This window comes from Perognathus longimembris, chromosome 28 (assembly GCF_023159225.1).
Source record: "Perognathus longimembris pacificus isolate PPM17 chromosome 28, ASM2315922v1, whole genome shotgun sequence".
Classification (NCBI taxonomy): Eukaryota; Metazoa; Chordata; class Mammalia; order Rodentia; family Heteromyidae; genus Perognathus; species Perognathus longimembris.
Window position 1 is genome coordinate 108627404 of NC_063188.1, and position 17681 is coordinate 108645084.

The window sequence follows — 17681 nt, forward strand, 5'->3', positions numbered from 1 at the left end:
CAAATTCACAAATCTTATATTTCTTTTCTGAAGCAGTCAAATAGCAGTGTCAATATGTGGGCCTAGGAGGGTTATTACTGTAATAGATGTCATTATCAGTCATTTTACCCCTCAAAACTGTAGCCACAATTATTTCCTTGTACAGGAATAAATAAATAAATAAAATGATCACATTGTATTCTCTACTAAAGACAGGGAAAGTCCAATGACTTACTAGTTATTATGCTCAAGTAAACCATTTGAGCCTTATTAGGTAGATCTTTATTTGCATTCTCGTTCTGTGGCATGTTTTATATGCTTAAAGAAATCAATCTCAAGATGAGTTACCTGGCTTTTTAAAAACATGAAAGACAAAGTATAATATCCTAGACTTTGCTTTGTTTTTCCTTTACAACGCCTTCAGATACTATAAAGTTGTTCATAGTCCATGATAGAAAATACTAGTTGTTGACACACAGTTAACACTAGAAGGACTAGCATACTGCCAGAATAAGAATGATTGTAATTCAATTACACAAATGCTTTTGCCCTGCCAATCAGACTCCATGCAGGCTGACTCTGAGCCATTCTGGCGTGTGTAGAGTTAACCAGGTTAGCCGAGTTCCTAGTTAACTTCTTTCACCAGGAATGCAATTCATGTTTACCTATATAAGGAAACCTGTTGGGCTGACCTGAGCGTGGCGGCTTTTTTGCACTGACTGAGAGGCGTGTGAGCACACACCCTGGAAGGGGGAGCGCTTCCCAGCTGGACAGAGCAAGCTTCCTGAACGTCCCAGCCATTCAGCTGCTCCGAGGCAAAGAGCGCGAGCCAGAGCCGGCCGGCACTTGCCCCAGAGCAGTCTGCTTGGAGGACCTACAGGTTTGCCTCTTCCAGCACCCAACTGAGGAACAAAACCCCAGTCCTGGGAAAAAATGGGGAAGCTGGTGAGTCTAACCGCTCGCTTTCTTTCTTTCTCTCTCTCTCTCTTCGCGGCTTGTTTCTGCTAAGGGCCACGCCTCGCTGCTCTCACCCAGGAAGCGGAGGCGCAGCGCGGCTCAGCCTCCAAGCGCACAGCGCCTGCCCCAACAAACAGTGAGTCGCCTGCCCGCGAGTCGCAGCCAACTTCCTCTGCTGGCTTTGCACAGCAAAAGCGCACTGCGGCTCGAGTCTGAGCACCTTACACACCGAGGAGAATATTTTCACTAGGCAGAAGTTTCTGCACCATCGCGACGAGCAAACTTTCTCCTCTTTCTTGCCCTTGAAACTAATGGGCATCACTTTTGGAGGTGCTTTGTGAGGAACACTGAGTCCCCAAGGAAAGTCAATGGAAGAGGGGTGCTTAAATCCACGGGCAGTGATGGGCTGCAGAAGGGTACCTTGTCCCCAGAAAGTTAGTCTGAAAGTATCAGTTTTTATTCAGGCAGTATCAAAATCCTTTTATCGTGAGCATGGTAAGATAAAGGACACCTCCCCGAACACGGAGAAAAGAAGTTGAACCAGCCTCTTTGTTCTAGAAAATGTCTAGAAGTGGGCTCTGGCATTTTGACAACTAGCATATGTCTGTTTACATATAAGGTGAGCTGATGAAGAAGGCTTTCTATGGACGGCTTTGTGGGCAATTGAGTTAAAATTTAGGAGTTTTGTACCTATGCAAGAATCTCAATCTGAATATAATTAAATATAAAAATATGAAAGTATTTAACAGGCTTGAGGGGAAATTTTATACTCAGGAACAACCAATTATAAGCAACCGAGGAAAGGCAAAAAATGACAGGCACCTGAGGAAGGGGAAAAATCATTTGAGAAGAAAACTTTTTGTAACTGCCAAGTCATTTGCAATAAGGTACAAATTTGTCTCGTTTTTAAGATAAGGGGGTTCTCTGAATTGGATTAGCTTGCATAATTGTGGTGAATGCTTTGACTGATCTTTGTTTCAAAAGAATATTGTCCTTTCTTCTATCACATACATAAACTTCACCTAAAAGTTTGGGGAGCAGTATTGTACCCCTGACTGCAACTAGTGACATGAAGACTTGATTTCAGATTTCTAGTAGAGAAATGAACTCCTTAAATCCATCTCAAGTAAATTGATTCCAACAGAGTGTAGAGAATGACTACTTAAAAAAAAAAAAACTACCAGTCATAATTCACCTAGGGAGTATTGTCTTAATGCAGATTAGCAACTGATGATTCCTAAGAACAAAAGCTATAGCCACTTTATTCAGGGACCTTGGCTCTGTAAAACATAGCCATTCTTAGTATCGTAGCTTAAAGAAAATCGGCTCACTTTCACAACAATGAAATTCTTAATAACTCAAAGAGCAGAGGGGAACAATATGAAGGTTTTAAAGCTTGTTATCTCCACAATGCTGCTAGGAAAAATAGGAGTCTTGCTATCATGCTGCTATCTATGGGAGGGAGTAATCCAGGAAACACAAAACACTATTTTAAAATACACAGTTTATAACAGATGGTTTAATACCAGGTTGTCTCACCCTGTCGATGAAATGGCCCCAAGCCAAATCAGCCAGAACGGCTGCCGTTTTTCCTGTGAGTTGCTATGTACATAGTTATTCTACACTAATTACATTAAGAGTCAAGGGAATATATAACCAGAAAGATAGATAGGTCTCCTGGAACTAGAAAGGTGGGAGTCTTCCTCAGGTCTTGGGACCCCACATTTAAAATCCTCCCTGCCAGCAGCATGGGAGGTACTGTAGATAATCAGATGTCATTCCCAGATTTACAATCTGCTCATACCTGGACTCCTTGGAAGTTATCGGGGGAGGTGGCATTCTTGAATATAATGTTCAATACTTAGGCATTATCAGGGTCCCAACAGGATTTTTTTCTTAAAGGTTAAATTTAATTTAGGGTCAAAATAATCCTCTAGTGAAAGACAGCATGCTCTACTGTTGCACTAACCCTTTGCACGTCACTAATACCATGTTCTTGGAGGCTTCCTTAGACTTGGGAGATGTTAGAAGGTGTCTAGTTTTAAAGAGTGGAAACTATTAATGGTATGGGTCTTCTCAACATCTCACTGTGCTCATGTGTGCTGTGATTGCCTGAGAGATTCAGAGTGTCTACCAAAGTACAGTTTTCTGAAAACTTACTGATGGCTGATTTTTTTGGCTGATTATCTGGAGAAGTCTTTAAAACAAAGCCCTCTAATGGGTTGGCCACAATTCACTGGAGATAATGAGTGAGTTGCAGCCATCCCCAGTTGTTTATCCTTCTTGGCACCTGGGCCATCAGACTGTGCCTGGACATGAGACCGCCAGGTCTCCTGAAGATCATCTCGGGACCACATACGTAGCTTCCTCAGTTTGCTCATCTATTAGATACACATTGGACCCATTTTTCTCTTTTTATGCTTTTTTTTAAAATAAAAAGATAAGAAACTGCCTTTGATAATCCAGGCTCAGACTATTGACTGAGCAAGTCTGTTCACTGCCTAACAACTCTGTTCATCACTTGGGCCTTGGGACCCAATGAAAAGAAAAAATATGTTACTTCTTGACATCTTTCCTCTCTGTTATCTGCTCTGTCTTCTGTATTCCATATAGAAGGAGTTCTACAGTATGTGTTGTTGATATCTGGTTGTAAACTGAATGATCTCCTGAAATATTTGGCTATTGCTTCTACCTCTTTTTTTTCAACTGCTCTTTGGTTGAGATTCTCTTGCCACCAGTGTAGCTGAGTCCAGGGGCAATGGACATTTAAAAATGATTTCCAAAGTTATTAAATGCAAATTCCTTCCTTGAACACTGTACCAAATTTGTACTAAGCATTCCTATCTCTGGTGAACTTTCTCTGCCTGCCATTTGACATCAATTACCTTTCACAAACATGTAGCATCCTTAATTCCTGTTATATTCATCCAGCGAATATTTATTGAGTGCCTTTTGAAGTCATATGCTAAGCACTGTGGAGGAAACGTGGGTATATAAGAGACAGATGAATTTAACCAGGACTTCATGCAACAGACAGCATCCTTGCAAAGAGAAAGCGCATGGCATAAATGGGATGCAGCACAGGAAATAGGATTTGCTACAGATTTACTTGATTATCCACTTTTTCACTGTTCATCCTTTGAGTCAGAGCTTTCTAACTGGTAGGCACTGAACAGGTAACTGACATGTCAAGACATTAATGGCTCCTTAACCAGATAATTTCCATGTAAGACAATGCCAAGTAGATACCAGTGAGCTTCATGTGCTAGCAGAGGAATGATACCATTAGAATCTCCCCGCAGGGCATCTATAAATGACAAAGAACTGGATGATGACACTTTATATTTGATTAATGTAATTTTAAGACCATTCTCTCAGGTTTGGCATGTAGCTCTGTGGCAGAGCTTTTGCCTAGCATGAACAAAACTCTGGATTCTATTACCAGTATGGCAAAAAAGTAAATGTATTAAAAAACAATTTTTTTCTTGGGTTGTCAGAGATTCCTAGGGCATCACACAGAGAAAAGATATTTCTAGAGCACTAAGTAACTTGAGAGCTTTTATGCTGGCTTATTACCACTGGAAATTACGAAGGCTTAAGCTATAGTAATGATTCTTATGGAGCAGACAAGAACAGCTGCCGTTATTTCAAACAATGTATATGCAATGCTTAGAATTGAAAACCAGGAATTAATAACGGGTTTGTACAAGTAGGTTTTTCCAAGTACTTAGGACATTGATAAAACCAATTTACAATATATTTACATTTGAGAAAAGGTTAGCCGATGAGGTGATAGGCAGCACTATGACTTGTAGCTGAGTGTGAAAGTCCATTTCCATTTTTTAATTACGTAGTTGTAATCATATATAATAGAATCTTCTGTGAATGAACATTTTAAACACATGAAGTTACTTCATATGTTAATGCCAAAGGTGAAGGTGCTATTTTTTAATTTATGTCTGTGGAATGTAGCACTCTCAGATACGCATAAAGAATGGCTTGAACTAGGTGAGAGAGTAAACTCACACTCTCTTGTGAGTTGCTCTTCACTTGTCTAAACTTGGGACAGACGTGAAATTAAACAGAACCTCCTCCATTTGACAGTTTCTGTTTTAACATGTGACACAATTGGAATTTTGGTTATAGAGCTGGAGCCAGGAAATGCTGCATTATTTATAGGTATTGTTCTATAACAGAGGCCTTGGATATTTAAACAAAAATTATTTTCCCTCTTGAGTATCTAATTGTTCAGTTATTTATAACTGTCCTGACATACTCATCACGGATTGCCTTGGGGAACAAGCCAGTGTATAAACTACCAGAGAACAGATAACAAGTTTACTTAAACTGATAGCCTTGGCTTAGGTTAGGAAACAAAAGAATGGTTGTGTTTCCCAAGTTCTTTTTTTCCCCAAAGTTGTGGAAGGTAGGTTGGGCAAAGTAATTTTAAACTTCTCTGAGATTCAGTTTCCTCATATATCAATAGAGATATAAATGCACACATCATTGCAGAATTTTAAGTATTAAAATGGTCATGTTTATGAACATATCTGGCACAGTTCTGGACAAGTGGCCAATAAATAAGTATTGATTGGATCTGAAATGAGTGGGGAAAGATTAGGGACCTTCAATTGAGAAATCTGGGATTGAAGTTGTAGAAATAGAAAAAATACTGCTATCCCCTGCAGAGATTTAACATTTGCATTTTGATGAAGCATGATATAGCTTCCAATGTCTCATACAAAGTTTTCACTACTTATTTCTGTTACTTACTTATCCCCTGTAAATTTTATTCTTAAGACTCCTTCATTCTTTATCATTCTGCATTCTCAATATAGGTGTGTGCCTCTTAAGGTTTTCTCCAAAATGAATGTTTTATAAACAGAAAAAGATATTCACGGTATGATTATTAATTTAACAACAATAGTGGAAGGACCTAGGTTAGTAAATTCATTTTTTAACCAAGTGGATTAGCTTCTTGGCTTCAGTCCATGACAGTGGTTGTTAGAGATCTTGAGGATGGACAACTCTCAGGGTGTTATGTCCCCAAGGTCACCCTCAGATCCTGTCTACCACACCTCATCCCAGCAGAATGAAATGTCTGATCTGGTGTGGCTTCCCAGACCTGAGGAGCATGTATCTGTGTCCTGGCAACAGTTCACTCCCTGAGAAGGCAAGTGAGGTCCATATGGTGTTTATGTAGTGAGAAACAGGCTGGCTTTATCATATGTAAATCAACTGGCTCTCTGTTTCTGACTTATTGTTACCAAATCTCAGTTACCATCTACTGTAAGGTATGATATGAAGTAAGCAAAAAATCTTGGAATGAATCTTTAACACAATGTGTTTTCTTGGTGCTTAGATAGGTTATGCCACATTTATTGATGACATTCTCTTTTAGGCTTATTTAGAATGAATATTTCAAATGCATATATCCTTCCTGTGCACATATAAAATGGAAAATACAGGTGTTAAACTGTGTACAAAATTTTTTTTTCTGTTGGTCGTGGGGCTTGAACTGTGGGCCTGGGCGCTGTCCCTGAGCTCTTCAGCTCAAGTCTGGTGCTCTACCACTTGAGCCACCGCACTACTTCCAGTTTTCTGGTGGTTCATTGGATATAAGAGTTTCAGGGGAAGGGGAGCGGGGCTGGGAATTTAGCCTAGTGGCAAGAGTGCTCCTCTCCTATACAGGAAGCCCTAGGTTCGATTCCTCAGCACCACATAGATAGAAAAGGCCAGAAGTGGTGCTGTGGCTCAAGTGGTAGAGTGCTAGCCTTGGGCAAAAAGAAGCCAGGGACAGTGCTCAGGCCCTGAGTTCAAGCCCCAGGGCTGGCAAAAAGATAAAATAAAAAGAGTTTCAGGGATTTCCCTGCTCAGGCTGGCTTTGAACCACGATCCTCAGATCTCACCCTCCTGAGTACCTAGGATTATGTAACAATTTTTAACTCCTCAACTGTGAGTCTATGTGTCCATGCTCTTCTGTACTTTGTGCCAAGCTCCAACATTTCTTTAAAATGATCTTCCCTGCAGTCTTTCTGACTGGTTCTGCAAGGGGATACAAGTGCACATCCAGATCCCTACGTAATAACTACCAAGTCGCTACACTTCTCAGTAGCTAATTTGGTAAATCTTTCTAATATATGTCCAGAAATGCATTAAGGACCAGCATGCTTGATGGATTCCATAGGTCTCCTGAGTATCCACCTGCTTGTCCTTCAACCCTATGGAAGCCCCAACACAATCTCTCTCTCTCTCTCTCTCTCTCTCTCTCTCTCTCTCTCTCTCTCTCTCTCTCTTGCTTTTGCTCTGTCTCAGCTTGAGGAAGTCATTTTATCCTTTCTTCCTTTAAGAGGTTTTGTGAGGTATGGAACTTCTTTTCTAATAATGATTAAGGCTTATTTCAAATAATGCCTATAATTCAACAAAATGACTATAATATGAACTGTTATGACCAAGAAGGTTGGCATGCAATTCCAATTACATCATGACAGGAAGCCTGAGCAGCAAGAACTATAAGACACTTTCCAATATCAGCTAGATTAGACTGGGAAGAATTCCCAAGCCTCCATGTTACAAGGTTATATCTTCCTCATTTTGCAGGGATGCCAAAATCACAGTATTAGAGAATGATCTGATTATTTTCTAAGGTATGAAGAATGTCCTAGGAGAAATCATATAGCTTTAGGGAGAGCAAAATCTACAGTTGCCATGTTTACTGTTTTGGCATGGATTGCTTTGCAGTTAAGACTAAGAAAGCAAGATCCTCTGAGTATGGGACAAAGACTGTGATCGTGCCTAAGCTACAAGAGTGTGGAGAGGGCAGGAAGAAGAGAAAAAGGAAAGGAGAAACAATCATTCAGTCTGTTTACTAAGTTTTTGCTCTGTACCAGACATCACCCTACATGCTAAGGCTTCACTAGAAGCTGCAGTTTAGTAGATAAAAGTCAGATGCAGGAGAAAAATACTAATAACATATCATACAAACAAGGATAAAAGCACTATGAAAAGGAAGATAAGCTATCAAATGGAGGTATATGTTACCATAAGATTATAATAGGAAGATTTCATTGATCTGCAGAGAAGTCAAAGATTTGCAAAGGCTGGGTGCTAGAGGCTCATGCCTGTAATCCTAGTTCCTCAGGAGGCTGATATTTGAGGGTGGCAGTTCAAAGCCAGCCCAGACAGGAAAGTCCATAAGACTCTTGTCCCCAATGAACCACCAGAAAACCGAAAGTGGCACTATGTATGGCTCAAAGTGGTAGAACACTAGCCTTGAACAAAAGAGCTCAGGGCCAACACCCAGGCTGTGAGTTTAAACCCCATGACTGACAAAAAAATGTTAGCAAAGGGTATTTGAGTTAAGAATGAGAAGGAAATGATGAGGCAGAGTCTTTGAAGGAATAAGAAATTGCCAGATTCTGTTAGGGAATGTGCAACAAGGGATGACCTGACCATTGCAAAGTCCACAGTGGCAGCAACTGGGAAAGTAGGTTATATCTGTGAGCTATCAGAGTAGTTTGGAGGATGGACGAGACCGGAGCTACAAAAGTGGCCCAGGGTAACATGACACCAATACCATGATAGTACAGATGAAGGAGATGGATTTCAATTGTATTTCACAGTCAATAGTAGGGATAATGAATGGGGAAAGATAGAGGAGGGAGTGACTAAAAGTTGTCAAAACAAATTCCCCAGAAATTTGACTACATAGCTCGAGGGATAGCAATAATATTAATAATGGGGGATAACAGAAGTTATCCTTGTGTGAGGAAGGAAAAGGAATCATTTTTATCCTGATGAAGTGAAAAAGATATGATGCACTTCATAGCCAAAACCTACTTAAAGATAATAATAAAAAATTAAATTTAAAAAAAGAAAATCACTTCTCTATAAGTCCTGCAAGTGAGTATAACTCTACAAATTCCCCTTTCATGAAACCTGGAGGGAAAGATAAGGTTTTGAATGACTTCCTGGGTGTGGGGTGCACTGGGATGAGGTGTGAAAGTCTCCATGGCTGCTAACTCCACACTATGTTTTTCTAAGTGCAACTTTTCCTTGTTGATAATGTACAGGGCGGCTATTAACGTCCATTATCTGGTGAATTCCTTATATTTCATTTTAGCTTACTCACCTCCTCCCCTATATGGGATTCGGAGATCCCATATAGGGACAAGCTACACTCCTTTTCTCAGCTAAGACCCATTATCACTGATGATAGGATTTAGGAAAATATAACTCAAGAGTTTGCACTAACAGATAGATGAGCACACTCAATTAACTTCACACTCCCTTTAGGATTTGGGTGAAGATTTTTACCATTCTGTTTTTCTAGCATCCATTTAGCAAGAACACTTTTATATGACATGTGTGATTCCACTGCCCTTGAATGATCTCAGCAAATTCCTTTCTGGCTTAAGTAATATCTCATTAAAAGGAGTCATTTGGTGGTGAAAGCTGCAGCCATAGGGATTGGAAAACCTTGGAATGGACAGGTGAAGAGAGCTGGAGGTTAAGCTCTGTGGAATCCAGGTATTAGCTTCTCTCTCCGCAGATGCCTACCTAGCATTGCAGGTTACAAGTCACCACCAATATTCTCCCACTGTCTCCTTCCATTTATTTTTCTTTGTTCTTGGCACGCATCTCTCTATTTAAGACCTGAATTGTGTGCTTACAACTGGTGCCCTTGTGTATAAATTCAGGCAGAAACAGCATTTCTGTTTGACTTAGTTATTATTAAAATGATTAAATTTCTCATCAAGATCCAATTCGGTTATTTCTTTGCACAACCAACACTCATTTTTAGACAGAAATATGTGAGAAGCTTTCCATTCTGTCATTTCACTTGTGCAGTGCTTGGATGGAAGATTGTGAGGCAGTTGTATAAACTAGATTGCCCTTGGGCCTTGATCTCTTAGGTGAGATTTGACAAGGACTTAAGTGAATGGGAGTGTGGGTGGGGAAATGAGAGGACTGGAAGCTGCTGTCTTAAAGAGAAGTCTTAGGCAAGGTTTTGAGAATTTCCTCTTTCCTCTGCCTTCAATAATTTCTTCTGTATACAGACTATTTTGGTGCAAATTCACTTCAGAAACACCCATTTTAAATCTGAATTGTATCTCCAGAAGGACTGCCGTTTTCGCTCTGAGTTTTTCTGAGTTCAGAGCAGGAACAGTTAATAGAAACTTCCAGTCGGCATGTGCAATGGCAATTACTCAAAATATGGAAATTTTAGGAATCAAAATACAACTGAAAGAAGCCAGAACTGGACGATGTCAAGCCAGAGAGTAAATTTACTTTGTCCTTGAGTGTAGTTACCTGCCAATAAATCATTTGCCAATAATCTGAAGATAATGAAGGAACTCAGAAGGATGATCCAGAGTAAAGGTCATGGCAAAGAAAAAGCATATCAACCATTCTAATCAATGAAAAACAGTGAGAACTTCAGTTTCCAGACCCCCAATCAAGCTCTTCAAGAGATAAAGATATGAGCATTGCATGCCATTAAGCCTTCCTGTCTGTGTATTTTTTCTTCTCAGAAAGACTGAAACTGGGGAGGAGGAAGGCCTCAAACTATATGTCAAAAATTAATTAACAAAATCTGTCCCGTGTTATCTCTCAAGTGGTCTAATTTATATATACTTGTCTAGTTGATCTATTTCTTTCTCTTTGTACTCAAGGCTGTATTTTGGTAGCACAAGTCAATATATGAGTCATAAATCAAGTAACTTAAAATAACTTGCCTTCTTGTGAGGAAAATAAGTGTGCACATATGTATATGTATGTGTGTCTAATATTTATTTCAAAGTTAAATTTTAACATATAATAGTGGCTTCAATAAAATATGAATATTATTATGTTCTAAACATATTTATCTTCTCTAAAAATATAAATTATACTGATGCGTCTAAGATCTTCTCAAGATTGGCATAAATCTAGTAGATTATTTTGACATTTCTGCTAGTACATCCAGTTCTTCTATCTACTGGAGTCACTATCAATGATAAAGCAGCACTACATATATCTTTGCACATTTCCAGTACCTACCATATATACAAATATATGCATCCATATGAAAATAAGTTTCTCTATTTTAAAGTTTAAATTTTAATCATTGTTTACTGACTTGTTTCAAAATAAGATGAAAGATATAAGAAAATGGCATCATTTCTGGAACCCTGTATTGTGATTTAGAGATAAGTGGAAGACCAAAGAGTTCAGGGGAAAAGCAGAAAAGAAAGGACAAAAAAAGTCAAGCCGGCAGTGTTATAGAAAAGGAGGCCCCAAAGCAACAAAGATGTATTCGCCTTCAGCAGCCAAACACCCTCCCCACATGGAAACAAAATCTCACCAAACAAATGAGTGTGGAATAAAAGGATCAAAAAAAGAGGCAAGTCACAAATGACTAGAAATCAGAAGACAGACAGGGGGAGGGAAGGAGGGAGGGAGGGAGGGAGGGAGGGAGGGAGGGAGGGAGGGAGGGAGGGAGGGAGGGAGGGAGGGAGGGAGGGAGAGAGAAAGGTAAGAAAGATACTTCAAAGGAAATGCATATAAATGTAAAGTAATGATCAAGAAACAGAAATGAAGAAAGGAAAAATAATGTTATTAACAAATTAAGTATTATGAAATGAAAGAAGAGTAAGCATTGTGCTTGAGTTGGTGGATGGCTGAGTAAACACTGTTCTAAGTTTCTGGATGAAAACAGTAGAGAGCATCAAAAAAATGAAGCTGGGAAATGAGAAGAAAGCAAGAATAAAGTATAGGAAGTGCTATTAGCTTACAGTAAAAAAAAAAAATAACCAGCCAAGGGGAGGGCTTAGAAATAATGCCCTAATGCATCCATCCCAGGGAAATTGTCCTTAAAGATGACAGAGCTTGTCTAATCTTTGTAAGTGGTCTGATTCTGAAATGGTAGTGTAAATGCAATGTGCTTTTCACATGTCCCTCTTCCACACGGCTTGAGTGGCAGTAATCCAGGACTTCGAAGCTGTGAGGTGCTATGGAGGAGGCCAGCTCCTCATGACTTCATAAATGGCAATTCTACATTAGTGAATGATAGCTTGGTGGCCTGAAAAGCTAATCCTCCAAATGCCTTCCAAGGAGCAAGGGATTGCACTAGTAGGACTTGGCTCAGTATTTATAAGATGCTCTGAATTTCTGCAGGGGATGGAGGTACGTGAATCCACTTCTACCATCAAGCATTACCAAAATAGCAGTGCTTGGCTTGGTGACTGCCAGGTTTAGACTGTACATGAAATTCCAGATGTAGGCTCTTGTGGCTTTAGTTTTGCACATTCATTCTTACTGGGATTTTTTCTCATTAAAACTTATGTTGATGTTTGTAATTCAGTAAGCCAAGTAATAGTTTTATGGCAAGTTTGCAGCTTAGAGTCCATCAGATATTTCTAAGCCTGTTTCAGAAAAGTTATTTCCATACCACACATTAACAGTGAGCTATTAATTCTTACCTGCCACAAGAAGCAGTGCTCTGAGAGCTTGTGGAGGGTTTACCAGTTGTTGACTCACAGTTAGGCAGCTGTATTTACAGCTCCAGTGGGCAATTCTGAAGATGGCAAACTTCACTTTGACACAGTGCCATAGCACCTCCATTAGTGCCCTGGGTAAAGCACAAACATCTGCTTGCTTTTATTGCCCATGTGTTACTTAAGATGGGCTGTTGCTTTATGACGTAAATCACTGGAATCTACTGGCTATTTTTAAAGACTCTTTTAGTGTTTCCTTGAAACAATCAATCTTTACAATTGTTTAGTAGATAATTGGCCCTGTAGGTACACAAAAATTACAAAGATCATATTTTCTACTCTGCTGATCTTTTCTAAAGATGACATTATGACTAAAATCCTCTGGCTCGATGTAGAATTCTTTGTCCTTTGGGCTGTTTGTACTGTAGGTTCACATTAGCATATCAGGTTAAAAGAAATTGCATGTCCAATGTTTAGATCTGAGGTAATTGGCCTCTCGGGTGGATTTTTTTGCCCACTGACCATAGCTTTGTATGTAGACTTTGCCAGTTCTGTTTCCCTTCCTGCATATATATATATATTTTTTTTTTCCTCAGAGAATCTGCTAGGCAATCTGTTTACCCCCCAGGTTGTGCATGTGTTCAGTATAGATAAGTTCCAGGTCAGCAAAGATCATCACCTTTATTCCAATTGCCTGACTCTATGTCAAGGCCAACTTTGTCATATTTTTATGGTAAGAAAAGACTTAAAGCCAAAGGTACTGCTTAAGAACATGAGAGCCATGAAACAATGACTCTACCGATAGAAAGCAAAACAATTATGATCTTAGATTTAAGAAAAGATTGGTACAAGGTATAATAAGTACTAAAATGACCTTTTCCTTACCCCACTGATTAGAAAAGCTCTGAGGGACACACTGGCTCTTGAAAGTTGTACAATGTTCTGGAAGAGCCCATCTGGACGAGCACTTCCCTATTATTTCATGAAATAGGGCTTTTGCTCGGGTCTTGGGATTACATGGAGTCAGGAAGCTTCCAGGAAATTCTCAGGGGAAGAATATTGGAAGATGATAATTGGAGGATTGTGAGAGTTCCTGAAAGTTGCCAGAGAATTAAGACAAGGACTAAGTGAGTGATTCTGAGAGACCAGAAAGAAACAATGTGAAAATGGAAGGTTGTAATGATTTCTTTCCATTTTGACATCAATTTCTTGCTCTCTCTGGGTTCTGAATATTAAGCAGATGAAAATGGAAGAGAGGAAAAGTGTGTCCCAAAGGAGAACAATGGAAGGGTGGGGAGAAAGCACATCTACTGCCTCCTGACTGAGGAGAGAAAGAATGCAGTGGAGAGATGTGAAGTCATTGGTTGCAATAAATTTAGCAATTTAGTTCTGTTCTAGACAAAGAATATAGTGTTCTGTAAGTCTCAAATAGAAGGGTATGAGTAAGACAGACAAATTGCAGTTCAAATTAATTTGATCTAATTATTTGAAATTACCAGATTAATGGTCTTTAAACTTTGTAAATGTTTCTAAATGTGACAGAGAGAAAGAGAGAGCGCTTGAGTGCCATACCCCTATATATACATATATAAAAAGATTTTTTGAAAAGTAGTATGTGAATACCACAAATAAACCAAGTAAAATATATTTGTATCTCTGTGTACAGAGAGAGAGAGAGAGAGAGAGAGAGAGAGAGAGAGAGAGAGAGAGAGAGTTAAGGAAAGTTATGGAAAAGAAGGCCCCACTTTTGTTTTCACAGCTCTCAGTTTGTCACAGTAACCATTACCACCTATTTAATGTCCTGTAAGAATGGTACAAAGGTCAGGATGACATCCTTTTGGGCCACACAGATCTAACTTAGAATCTCTGCCATGCCACTTACTAGCTGGACTTCCTGCTTTCAACTCCATAGCTTTCGGTTTTGTTTTGGTTTTTACCACCTGTCTCTTAGTCTCATTTGGCAAGACAAAATAAAGAGTAGACAGAATATTCTGCACAGAGTACCTAGTAAATACTAACTCTAACATCATGCCCTCTATGCACTGAGAGGTAGTGGCCCAGTGTTTGATAAACCAGACAAACCTGACAAAGCACAAACACCTCTAGCATAAAAGATACCCAGCCAAAAGACTCATGATTATACTAAGAGTTCCTTCAGAGGCCTGTGGACTTATTCTGGTCTTAATATGTCTTTGTTAATGTCACTAATGAAAAGACTTGATAGCATGTGGAAACAATGATTTACTAGAATAGATGGTAGAGATTTATTTTCTATCTCCCATCCCTTCAGTGCAGAATAGACAGTATTAGACCTATAAAGAATCTTTCTGAACTGCATGTGGCTGAAGCTTTGCATGTGAAATATTGCTCAAGTGAATTTGAGTTAATGCTGTTAAAATATTCAGTGACTTCAGGCAACCATTGTAACATATGTTGGCTCAAAACTAACTTTTAAGAGTTTTGCCTGGAGACAAATTCTCTGTAAAATTCTTGAACAAATTAAACACAAAGTTAAAATTTGTTTGGAAGATGATGTTTCACTCAGTCTGGTTTCGTATTTCCTCTTGGATCTGAAACATGTTAGTCATTTAAAAAATATACATGTCCTGAAGACATATTTCAATAGGGCAAAACTCCTAATCAACAACAAAATCCTATTTCTATAAATACGCAAGGATGGCAGAAATGTAGAATGGAAGAAATTAATGTTCATGGCCATTTCTTCTTCCTGTCATTTTCAAGGAAGTACTCTTTTGATAGAAAGGAAAATCATATTGACATCATCTGAATATTATTAATAACTATAGCAGTTTTACAAAGTACTTCCTTGCTAAAGTCTACTTGTCATAAACATATCTAATTTTCTTTTTCCTTTGCTTAGATTCCAGAGCATAGAGAAATGATTTCATTTCTTTATTTTACTAAAAGGCAGATTATAAAACATATCTGAGCTGGATGACAGTGGTTCACACTTGTAATCCTAACTATTCAGGAGGCTGACATCTGAGGATCATGAATTGAAGCTACTCTGAGCAGAAAAGTACACAAGACACTTATCACCAATTAACTACCAAAAAGCTGGATGTGGCACTGTGGCTCAAGTGATGCAGTGCTAGCCTTGATCAAAAACAAAAAAAAACCTCAGGGACAGTGCCCAGGCCCTAAGTTCAAGCCCAAGGACCAGCACGAGTACACATTAACAAGAAAAAAAAAAAGTATGTACTTCTGAAGTGGTCTATCACTAACACCACTGAAATGCTAGGTATCCTAACTACTTAGGAGAGGCCAAGATCGGAGCATTCTGGGATCTGAGGCTGAGATCTGAGATTCAGGCAGAAAAGTCTGTGAGATTCTTATCTCCAATTAGCCAGCAAAAATCTGGAAGTAGATGTATGGTTCAAGTGGTAGAGCAGCAGCCTTGAACAAAAAAGCTAAGGGACACTTCCAAGGCCCTGAGTTCAAGTCCTAGTACCAGCATCCAAAAAAAAAATCACTGAAGAAATGGTTTAGCCGCTTCCTATTTTTCTGATGAAATTTAAAGGGCATAGATCTTCCTGACTGTGCTATATTCTTTTTTTTTGCCAGTCCTGGGGCTTGAACTCAAGGCCTGATCACTGTCCCTGGCTTCTTTTTGCTCAAGGCTAGCACTCTACCACTTGAGCCACAGTGCCACTTCTGGCTTTTTCTTTATATGTGGTGCTGAGGAATCGAACCCAGGGCTTCATGTATATGAGGCGAGCATTTTACTACTAGGCCACATTCCCAGCCCCTGTGCTATATTCTTGAACATAAATTCTATTTTCTTTCTCACATATCTCATCCTGCAGTGGTGTTTATTTGCCCTAATACTTTCTGTATCTCAGTCTTTTATGCATTTTTATTGTTGTTGTCAAGGTGATGTACAGAGGGGTTACAGTTACATAAGTCAGGTAGAGAGTACATTTATTTTTTTGAACATTACCCCTTCCCTCACTCTCTCCCAGTTTTTCCCCTCCCATCACTACCCATAAGTTGTATAGTTCATTTTCAACATAGTGTCCAGTGAGTATTTCTGCTGCATTTGTTCACCGTTTGTGCCTCTATTTCCTTCCCAAGTAGATATAAATAAATAAATAAGACAAAAGGAAAAGAAAACAACAATAACAAAAAGAACTCTTGTTTCCATTTCCTAGAGTTCCTTTTGATAAATATTATTTTATATGATCAAGTGCACACAAGCATTGTGCCTTTATGTTCCTCTCCTAATATCCTCCTTTGGTCATACTATGTGTAAATGCCTGGAGACCTGTATCATTTACTATGTCCCAGTGTATTGTATTTGCATTATGAAATAAATAAAAGAGCAGAAAAATCTACAAGATGAACATCAGAGACATGTAGTGACCCTGATAATGCTCTAATTTGAATCATCCAATGAGGCTGGGTGGTACGATTTTTAAGCTAAAATATTACAGCAGAAGCTGACAGGCGTGTTGGATGACCTAGCTAGATATCCCTTACCTCTTCTCTCACTTATTGCGGCATGAGAGACCCTTTTAAAAGAAGGCCATTCTGACATGGTATCTGCCCTCCAACAAGTCTCTCCAAGTATGCTGTCAAGGTCCATTTTGTAGCTAATGATGTTTGTTAAACACTACACAGATGGGGCATACTAAATCAGTATTTCCAAGGGCTGGAGACATGGTTCAATCCGTAGAGCAACTAATTAGTAAGTGTGAAGCCCAGTATGAAAAGAAGGAAAATTCTAAATCAGTTTTTCTCACATGCACATGGAAATAATGGAAGTAAAGTTGTTAATAGTGTATGCAGTGGCACCTGAGGTATAATTTATATAGTTAATATTGTGTATCCAACTTTTTTGTGAACCTGGTATGTTCAGAGAACTCTACTGGCAGCATAGGGATAGTAAGGAAATGTTCAAGAATCAGCCATGAACAAACTCATATCATCTCCAATCTTACAGTACATTTTGTACTGTAAGGAGGACAGAGCCATTATAATGTAAAACACAACCCATTCACTTGTTCAACAACCATTTATTAGACACCTCTTTATTAGGCTGTGGAGACATATGTTTCCTGCCCTCAAGGAAATTACAATTTGATAAAGAATTTTAAATAGGTGCTAAGTTGAAGCACAAACTGAACATAACTAATAGGGCCTACGTGAAGAAAGCTACAATCTGTTGAATTTCAGAAGTAACAACTGTGCTTTACACTTAGATCCATATTGCCCTCATAAAGACTGTAATTGGCAAAAACAATTTCA

At 39.0% G+C, this 17681-nt stretch overlaps 1 protein-coding gene across 1 annotated transcript in view; it reads left to right on the forward strand.

Moving 5' to 3' along the window:
* Window positions 1–799: 799 nt before the first annotated feature.
* Mid1 (midline 1) overlaps window positions 800–17681 on the forward strand; it is a 306714-nt gene continuing 289832 nt past the window's right edge. Inside the window, exon 1 of the mRNA XM_048335725.1 lies at window positions 800–924. The gene's annotated coding sequence lies outside the window, so the exon portion shown is untranslated. The remainder of the gene's footprint in view (window positions 925–17681) is intronic.